This window comes from Arachis ipaensis, chromosome B10, assembly GCF_000816755.2.
Source record: "Arachis ipaensis cultivar K30076 chromosome B10, Araip1.1, whole genome shotgun sequence".
Taxonomy (NCBI): Eukaryota; Viridiplantae; Streptophyta; class Magnoliopsida; order Fabales; family Fabaceae; genus Arachis; species Arachis ipaensis.
This window is the reverse complement of record NC_029794.2, coordinates 126,095,984-126,106,378: the sequence shown is the minus strand read 5'-3', so window position 1 is coordinate 126,106,378 and position 10,395 is coordinate 126,095,984. Positions and strand designations below refer to the sequence as shown.

Genomic DNA, 10,395 nt, shown 5'->3' with positions numbered 1-10,395 from the left:
TAGCATTTAGAAAATATTTTTTCATACATTTTGTTACATATTGACTAAACTTTGGTATAATATTAGTTATTCGATTTTATGGTATTTTTCAAAATCTCTATATTCACCAATGTTCTGAAAACCGGACCGGACCGGCCGGTCGAACCGGTCCGACCGTGAACCGACAGCTTAAACGGTTCGGTTTACTAACAAAAACCGCTATTTTAAAAACCGGATACGAACCGCTGAACCGGCCAAGAACCGGTCGGTCAGACCGGATGCTGCTGCCGCCTCTGTTGCACTCAAGAACATCCATCTTCGTGCTATTGGCGTTCGCTACTTCGATCTCACCAACCCCTGTTCGCTCTCCATCCCCTGTTCGCTCTCACGAATCGCCTGGTCGCCGTCGTCCGCGCGCTCAACAGCTCTTCGTCGTCCGTCGAAGGTCAATACTCACTGCTAGTGGCTTGTTCTTTGTGTTTTTTTTTATTGTCTGTTCAGAAATCAAACCCTCTTCGTGCTTGTTCATCGATGGTCAGTGATAGTCGTTTCTAGTGCTTTTGTTTTCATTGCTTGATGATTATTGATTAAGTGATGCGTTGCTGTTTTCTTTTTTTACTTTGTGCTTGTTCTTAGTTGATTGGCTTTGCTCACTACTCTGGCTTGTTCTGGCCTGCTCTTGATTGATTAACTCTGTTACTGGCTTATTGATTGATGATAAATTGCTACTGATAAGCTGTTACTGTTTTGTTAGGGATAAATTGTTACTGTTACTTATAATTCTTTAGGGATTAGCTGTTACTATTTTGTTATGTTTGTTGCTTAATGGTAAAATAGAAATCAAATCAAATGTTGTTTGTTGCTGAATGATAATTTTTGTTGCTGAATGCTGTTGGTAGTATTAATTCTGTGCTGCTATTAATTCTTTGGCGGTGCTGCTGCTGTTTTTAATTTTGTGAATGATTTATTAATTTCAATGAAAAATTTGCCACAGATGTTGAGGGACTCTTAAGCTTATATGAAGCTTCACATCTTAGGATTCATGGAGAAGACATATTAGATGAAGCTCTTTGATTCACCTTAAATCCATTGATCTTTGTTGCCTATGTTAGTTAGTGTTTGTTGATGGCCTGGAGTTTTGAGCTGTTTGTTAGATGAGTTTAGTTGTGATAAATTTTGATAACTGTTATATTTTGAGAAGGTTTGGTTCAGTAATTAGGTTGAGCTTGAGTTTAGATTGTGATAAATTTTGATAATTGTTATGTTTTGAGAAGGTTTGATTCGGTGATTAGGTTGAACTTAATTGTAGAAGAGGTCTTGCTACTCAGTTGTAAGATTGTACAGTATTAACTTATTAAATGATTAGAATTGCATTTTGTTTGAACAAAATTGCATTTTGTTTGAATAGTGTTGACCTATTGAATAGTATTCAATGATTGGAATTGCATTTTGTTATAGATGGTGGTGATTTTCTTATGGAATGACTAAGTTTGTATTACACTACAAGTATGTGTTAGGCGTTTATTTATAATTTATTTATTATTTTATTATTAAACGGTTTTTTCGGTTAGACCACGGTTGAACCGGTTGAACCGATAAATCAGTGAACCAGTAACTAAGACGGTTCGATGAGCGGTCCGATTTTCAAAACCTTGATATTCACGATAACCGTGTAGACGTACTGTCAATACACAAAAGATGTATTGTTCAGCTCCAAAATTTTAAAAAACAAAAATCTAATAACCGAGTATTATCCTAAAATTTAGTCAATATCTAAAAAAATTAGTTATAACCTTTTACCACCATAACAAATACTTCATAAAAAAATTTATTGATTTTTTTAAAAAATTAATATATTTAAAACAGAAATACTAAGTATTCAGGTCTTTTGAGTAATCAAATTTAATCAAATTATTAAAAATAAAAACCACTTCCACACCTCTCTTTCTCTCTCTACTTTAACGATCGTCCATCTTCCTTCTCTTCCTCCTCCTCTTACGTTCCTTCTTCCTTCTTCAATGTCGGCGTTACTACTACCCCCACCGTCGTCGTTGCCGCCACCACCATCTTCTTCTTTTTTCTACTTTAACGTCATCATCGCTACTGCCATCGCCATCATCGCTACTGCCATCGCCATCATCATTGTCATTACCAAGATTTTGAAAACCGGACCGATTATCAAACCGTTTTAGTCACGGATTCATTGGTTTATTGATCCAATCGGTCTAACCGTAATTTAACCAGAAAAACCATTATAATAAAATAATAAATAAATTATAAACATCTTAAATATTTTCAAATTTAAAACCGTACGTAAAATATCACCAACTAAATGTAATTAATTAATCATCAAAATATGCAATAACTTGCTGCAAATTTGTTGACAATTAACATAATTATACTTCCATTAAAAATAGCTAGATTGAATTACAATGCACAAGTTAAAGATAAAGGATTCTGTCTTAATGTAGCTAAGTCAAAAAATAAAACAAAAAATGAGTGTTGCACAATAAACATACAACAGAGCCCAAAACAAACACACAACACAACAGAGGCTGAAACAAAAACACAATAAAGCCTGAAACAAAAAGAATCCAACACGGAGGAGGGATAGCAAGTCCGCCGAGATCAAGAACAGGGACAGTGCAACCAAACAATGAAAACAGAATTTTGTTTATATAACAAAACAATCACTAATTGCAAATTTTTTCTTCATAAGAACAGAACAATGAAAACATGAAGCATATAATAAAATCAAAAGATCACCAATTGCAAATCTTTTAATAAGAACAGAAGTTAGAACAGTGAAAAATGAAGAAAGATTAGTAGTTTTCAACCCAATTTTAACAAAGCTCATCACAATGATTAACAACAAAAAAAAAAGCAATGAAGGAACAGTGAATCAATAACATAGGCAGTGCAAATTCAAGAAACTTTAATAAAATTTAACTACAGAAACAGACAGTAAAGCAGTAATAGAGTTATCAATTTAAAATTTATCATCAAATACATTTAGTGAGCAAAACCAATCAACCAAGTACTGACTGGGCATTCGGAAAAAAAAAATCAAAAGAACATTTAAATCTCAGCAAAAACACAACAACAATAGGAACATTTAAAACAAAGCAACCCAAAAAAAAATCTAAAAATCACCATTGCTGAAAACAATGATTTGATCCGTGTATGCAAGAATTAAAAGCTAAGCTTACAAGAAAGTGAAGAATACCAAAACCAAAGAACCTTCAATCACAGCTTAAATCAAGAACAGAAAATCACAACAAAAACAAAAAAATTAGAAGTAACAGAAGAACAACAGAACAACAATCCAAGAACAATTAGCAAATTAACAAATTCACAATAACAGTTAAAATTCACCAGAAGAACACTAATGGAAGTGGAATCATCATGCTAATACGTTTTCTGCAAAGATGCTATTTGTGCAGCTAAAATTTCCTAATTACTAAGATCCAATTATTCTAATTTCACATGCAATCAACTTACTAAGTTTCTAAAAGCTAGAAATTATAAAACCAACCAGAAATACGGTTAAAACATTTCATCAAACATGTTGAGTGCGGTAAAATTAAAACAAAAATAAGAGAATTCAAAGCTTAATATCAATGTGATAGAGAAGAGAACATAACTATTGTAACTTTAATTCAGTCTATGAAATAATCCAAACCACTACCAAATCAAATAGTTACTTATTGTAATAGAAATCAGAAGTTGCAGAGTTTGAAGAAGAGTATTGGTGTTGTGCGAGTGTATTGTCTGGTGGCGGGTTTAGGGAACTGACGGCGGCGACAAAAGAGAGCAGTTCCACGGCTAGATGGAGCGCGCAGGTTGGTCGCAGTGTTTGAAGCAGAGCAACGTGGCTTCCAGACGAACACGAATCCGAACTCGAACGGGGAACGACGAGTGAACGCGAACAGTGAACGCCGAGCGAACGTGAACGGCGAAGAACGCGAACGAAGACGACAGCTGAACGAAGACGCGAACGTGAACGGCAAACAAACGGCGACGGAAGCGCGGCTGAGCAGACAAATACGCCGGACGCCGAGCTCGAGGAAGCAGCCGCGATCGGTGACAGCGAACAGGGGACTTGGATCACGAGGGAAGCTAGATAGACGGACGGATGGAAAACTTTGAGTGCGACGGACTCGGCAGTATGCCACTCCTTGCGGCGGTGGTGTAGGCTTTCAGTGCTAGGGTTTTTTGGCTGGGGTTGTGTGATTTGATTTCTTTCTGAATGAAAGAAAGAAAGAAAGGGGGGAAAGGGAGAAAGAAACGAAGGGGCTTCCGTTTTTTGTGTAAACCGGGCGGGTCTCGGTCCGGTCCAACCTGTCGGTTTTTATCCGGTTCAATGGTTTTTTATCGGTTTTCTAAACGACGATTTTACATGTCTGACCGGATCACTAATGTTATCGGTTTGTGGTTGAATTGGTCCGACCAAACGGTCCGGTCCAATTTTCAAAACATTGGTCGTGACCGTCACTTCTGTCTTCTTCTTGTTATATTTTTGTTGTTATTGTTTAATTTTTTTTGTCTTTTTCTCTTCATCCTTCTTTATTATTATCGTCATTATTGTCGTCTTCATCTTCTTCTTCTCCTGTAAATACTCAGAAAACTAAAGCACATAAATTTTGATGCACAACATACAAATTTTGTGTGCTATGTGCAAAAATTTATATACTATACCAATAAAATACACGCAACATATAAATTTTGGTGCACAGCACAAAAATCTTGATTCATAGTATAAATAAAAGTCCAGCCCAAATATTCATAATTTCTAATATCTAAAAATAAGTGAATTAGTAGAACGGTTTTATCTAAATAAATTCAGTGACCAATAGAAATTTTACATTAAAATGCAATCTCAATATTATAAACTTGATGTTTCTAATCATGTTGAATTAAGTAATTTGTGCACAATTTTTGAGTTATGTCAAGGGTTAACGAAGACAGAAAAGTCTTTAACATATCCTTTGATTGATCATTTGATTCGCTTGATATCAACTCTTCCTATTTCAATTGCTACAATGGAGAGATCTTTTCAACTATGAGTCTATGAATATTCTGAAGAATAGACTCAGAAACAAAATGAAAGATGAATTTCTTGTTAATTATCTTTTGATTTACATCAAGAAGAAGATTGATGAAAGATTTGACACAAATTCTATTATCGATAAATTTTATGATTTGAAGAATCAACATGTATCATTTCGTTAGTAAAAAGTATACACATATTTTTTTATTTTAAAATATATTCTCTATCAGTATAGTTCTTTAATGCAACTTACATTATATAATTTATTTGCATAAATCTTACTTTAATATTATATATGTTATTAGTCCCCCCATAATAATATTTCTAGATCCGTCTCTGTGTGCTATGCTTTGAAAATTTGTATGCTATGTTTCCAAAATTTGTATGTTATATGCAAAAATTTGTGTGTTATATCGACAAGTTTGTGTTATGCGTAAAATTTCGTATGTTGTGCTTCGAAAATTTGTATGTTATGCTTCAAAATTTGTGTACTCTCCAACAAAAAATTATGTGTTGCAGAAAATACAAAAAATACAATGTGCACTCTAATTATACGCTAATAAAACACGTGTACACGCATATTATTTTGAGAATTTTTATTATTAATGAACTAACTTAGTTAAACTTAATTTCTAAAAAAATTGTCCATCTAACATCACTCTATTCGAATCGAAATATAAATATTTAGCAATTTATTTATCATTTTACTCTAAAAGAAACGAGCAGATTAGCGATGAGTAGCAATGATGTGTTGTTCAAAGTTCAAACCAAAAGGGAGTGTTGTTTCCTTCTTAACCTGTTGACCCAATATAAAGCCCTATTTTGTCGAGCAAAGACTCGACCAATGAGAATGCAACGCCCAATTCCAAAGGAACCCTGTTGGCCCAGTCCTAGGGAAGTAAACTGTGTTTGGACGAGTCTCTTTCTTTTTTGTTCTTGGACGAGTCTTAAATGGAAGAGTAGAGATTTTTCTTTTTTCGGACGTGAAGAGTAGAGTTAGTTGTTCACTCCCTTGATGAAACTTACGTGCTGTTTTTTTGGTTGGGTTGGGCCCCCTATCACAGGTCGGGCTAAATACCAAAATTACCAAAGAGATTTTCAAGGGAACTCAGGGCTCCTTGCCAAAAAAGGAGATCAAGTTTCTCGCCAGTAGCTTCGTCCTTTTTGGGAGAAGGAGGAAGCACAGAGACAGGTATGACCGATACCACAACCGATGATGCCTCAACAGCAACGTCTTCAGGTGGCACTCCCGAGGAGGAAGTCGGAGCTGTCTGAGGTCTCGAGGTGGAAGACGGACCGACCTGAGCTCCCGCAGACTTTGGATTCTGAGGAGGCTTCTCCTCATCATCCGACTCAGGTGCAAGGACAATCTTCCCGTCCACCACTATGTTGTCTGTGCTGGAGGGAGAGATCAAGGTCAGGAGCCAAGACCTTAATTTGGGCTTCCAGGTTTTCGAACATCTCGTCCATGCGCAAGGCAGCTGTTTCCTGAAACCCGGCTAACTCCTCCTTCAACTTTTCTAGCTCTTCCTCCAGAACTAACCTCTCCCCAAAGACCTAAGTATAACTTTCTTGATACTTTTTTGCCTTTTTCTCGGCCAAGGCAGTAGCAGCTTCCGACCTGTTTGCCCTCTCCCGAGCTCTCTCCAAGTCGGCCTTCAATGTGTCCCTCTCCTTATCCAATTCCGCCTTAGTCTCACTTAGCCTTTCCACCGAAGTCCTCATCGCGCCAGAGTCTGCAGGTGGTTTTGAATTGCCACATCATCCATGCTCACACGATGATGAGGGAGAAGGTTCTCTTCCCCCCAAGCTAAAGCATCAAAATTTTTGGTATAGATGCTCTCCTCCTCATCAATTTTTTGTTTCTTCGAGGTAGGTTCAGTAGAAGAAGGAGATGGAAGGATGGACTCTGAGGGGATAAGGCGGGAAAGGGGAGTCGAGATGATAACTTTCGGATCGGAAGGATCCGATCCCGACCTCTTCCTAGGCGAAGATCGAACAGGCTTTACGACCTCTTGTTGCAAAGAACCCGCCCCGACCTCTTTCTGTTGCTGAAGACTCCGGGCTACCACAGTCTTCTTGGTGTTTCGAAGAAACTTCATACCTGATTTTGGGGACATATTTTCTACAAAAAATAAAAGGATATATTTAGAAACAGCAAAACTGTCAGTAAAAGAAATTCGACAAGAAAAGGAAAAGGGAGCTACCAAGCTTTGATTTCAAATGGCTGGGATCTCCCAAAATCTTTTTGTATCCAAATGGGGAGGCTGACCCCAGGTATTCAACAAAAGATCTACCACACCCCTCTCTAGGTCATCTAACTCAAACAAGTCGACTTTACGAATTATAAGGTTGTCTTGCCAGTACAGAGGAAAGGGGGTTCTTGACTCTCAAGAAGAAAGAAAGGTCAGGAATCATTGGTAGATCGGACCTTAAAGAAGTAATTTTTGAAATCGTGAAAAGAATCGTCAAAGATAGAAAAAAACCTTCCGACCTTGTACAACTCGGAAGGATATCCATCCCAACTTCTTCGAGGAACTATAAGGTTTTGTTGCAACAAAAAGATAAAAGAAAACATTTAGAGAGGGTTCGACATTTAAATCCCTACACAGCAGCTCGTACATCTTCATAAAGGCCTAGGAATTCAGATGTAGTTAGGTAGGGGTAAGATTACACGACCTAAGAACCTCCATCTCAAAAGGAGTAAAAGAAAGTCGGACGCCTAACTTAGTGAAGAAGCAGTCATAAGCGTAAAAGAAAGGCCGTTCTGAATCTACTAAAGGAGGAAAACACACTCTCTCCTCGGGGTCAAATGGCTCTAATACATACATTCTCTCGACTTTCCTATTCTCACAGATACTATGATGCCTATGGAATTCATCACAATACTCCCTATCGGTCACAGGGACACAGAAAAGAACGGTACTTTCTACCCAAACCAGAAAACTAGGAGGGGCTTTGGTTGACATATTCGTAATAACACGGCGAGACATACAGGCTATACCTACAAATACCAAATAAAGAAGACTATTACTACCAGAAGTCGGACATCCCAAACAAGTCGGGCAAATAAAACAAAGCAATAAAAGAGTGTTCTTCCCAGATATTTTATAGAACAACCAAATGGCACCTCTCCAACATCACGTAGAAGAGGCACCATTAGGGGCAGTACAGTGCACAAAAGATAACAGCTATGATAACACAAACAAAGATTTTTTCAAAAAAAAAAATAAGAGAGTCTTTTAAATCTTTTTGGTAACAAACGTTTTCTCTTCTCAAAATGCTCCGCATCAAAATAAACTTTCACCAAAACAAACAAAAGAAAGGGGCAAAGACAGCAAAGGCAAAACAGCAAGCAAGTCTCACATGATCAGAAAGGAGAGTTTGAAGGAAAGAGAAAATGAGAACCAACCTTGAAGAAGGTTGTAAAAAAAAGGGGAAAGCACATCTAAAAGCAGCATAACACAAACGATCCCCTTCATGCCGGCAAAAGCAAGTAACTCTTTAAACACTGATATTGAGAAATCTCGAAGAAACAAAAATGGACGAAATGACATAGAGGAGCACTTTGGAGAAGTAGGAAGAAAAATAGCCTTTCAGAAATGCAAAAGGAGAAGAAGAGCCGAGAATCCCCCTTTTAAAGGGACAATAAATCAGAAACGGCTCTATCACTCCTCTTTAAGCGTGCGCGAATTCCCAGGATGCCGCGCAGTATTCGACAGTCATTAAAACTCCACCAACATTCAAAAATTCAAAAGACGTCAAGGATATACCGACAAGGTTAAAGCCCGACGTCCACAGCAGAAGTCGCAAAATGCTTGAGCCCGACCTATAAAAGGAATGGACTCAAGTAGGGGCACTGTTCATACCCTGGCTCAACAGATAAAAACCAGGCCCAATAGCGCAAAAGGCCCATCAATAAAGGTAGACTTCATGATAAGCCCGACCTCTTTGAAGAGGTCGGACAATGACATAGAGGTCCAGCTCTACTTGACCTAACAAGTGACTGCATCCTTAAATCTCTCTAACTAACTCTACTTCATCTAGAAGGTAGATCTCAACAAACTCCCAAGATAAAGGGAACGCTTATCTATCAAAAAAGATAGAACTACTACAACAAAAGTGGTGATCTACTCTACTATAAATACACAGAAACCCCAGGTATAATTCACGTTCTACTCTACTAAAAATCTGCCTAAAGTTCATACTAACTTAAGTATCAGAGTCTCTTGCAGGTACCACTCTCCACCTCCTCACGAAAAACTCGGACAGGCGGCACCTCGACACCAAAGAGATCGGCCGCTGCCATCGCAAGGGACTTAGACCTTACGTTCAGGCCCAAATCAACATTTTAACTAACACTCGAAATAATAGTATTGATTAATAATCTTATTCTCTAATCTAATTAAAAATTACAAAGGTGACTATAAAATACTTTCCATGCACAAGAGAGGGAGATTGAACCCTACCACGCACTTAAGTAAAGGAATTAGTAACAGATTAGTTAATGTGAAATCTTTTCTTAATGCTGCAAGTTATACTATAGCAGCCAATTGCTAATAATTTTTCATGCTTTAGAGTATTTGATTACAAAGTATGTCTTTTTGGGTTGGAAAGAAATTGCAATCTGATCTAATATTATTTATCTTTACAGCCTAACGAGTAACGAGTACATTACACTGCCGCCGGTCTAGTGCTCCTTATTTATTTATTTATTTATTCATGGCCATATATAGGATGCATGTCACTTCTCGATTACCTTGATGCATTCCGTTTGCTCCTTTTAGTGATCTTGTTTGGCTCTTAATACATATCAATGAATAAATAAATAAAAATAACCCTGATCTTGATCTATGAGATTATGAAATCAATTCTTAAAGGTAATACTGTAGTTAACAGTAAGAATTTAAAGAAGAATGAAGATTATTTTTTTAGGAAAGAAAAAACTTATAAAAATGTCACGTGTAATGTACATGTTTTTTTTTTTTAATTTAGTAAAAATCTTCATTTTTTATTCAATTATAGTATTCATCAAAGAAATTTTCATATTATAATTGTATCAATCATAATTATAAATTTGTTAAAAAAAAAAATACATTTATCAATCAAGATATTATACTCTAGAAAAATGAATTATTAAACAGCTGCCAATTCCTTAACTTTATCCATTCAATCATTATTGTCATCTACCATGTAACCCTTTACAAGGATCATGATATATGTAGGATTGGTCACAAATTAAAGGACACTCGGTTAGTGTATGCATGATGAGTGAGTCTCTCACCATAAATGTACGTGTTTATAAGAAGATTTTAGATTTAAAAAAAAAAGTATAAGGTAATAATATATTATCTGTCAATTTATTA

The 10,395-nt window shown here is 36.6% G+C and overlaps 1 long non-coding RNA gene across 1 annotated transcript; it reads left to right on the top strand.

The window, feature by feature from the left end:
- On the top strand, positions 301–1,380 carry LOC107622819. The gene is made up of 2 exons (XR_001616279.2): positions 301–424; positions 974–1,380. It is a non-coding gene; the product is annotated as an uncharacterized LOC107622819 (long non-coding RNA).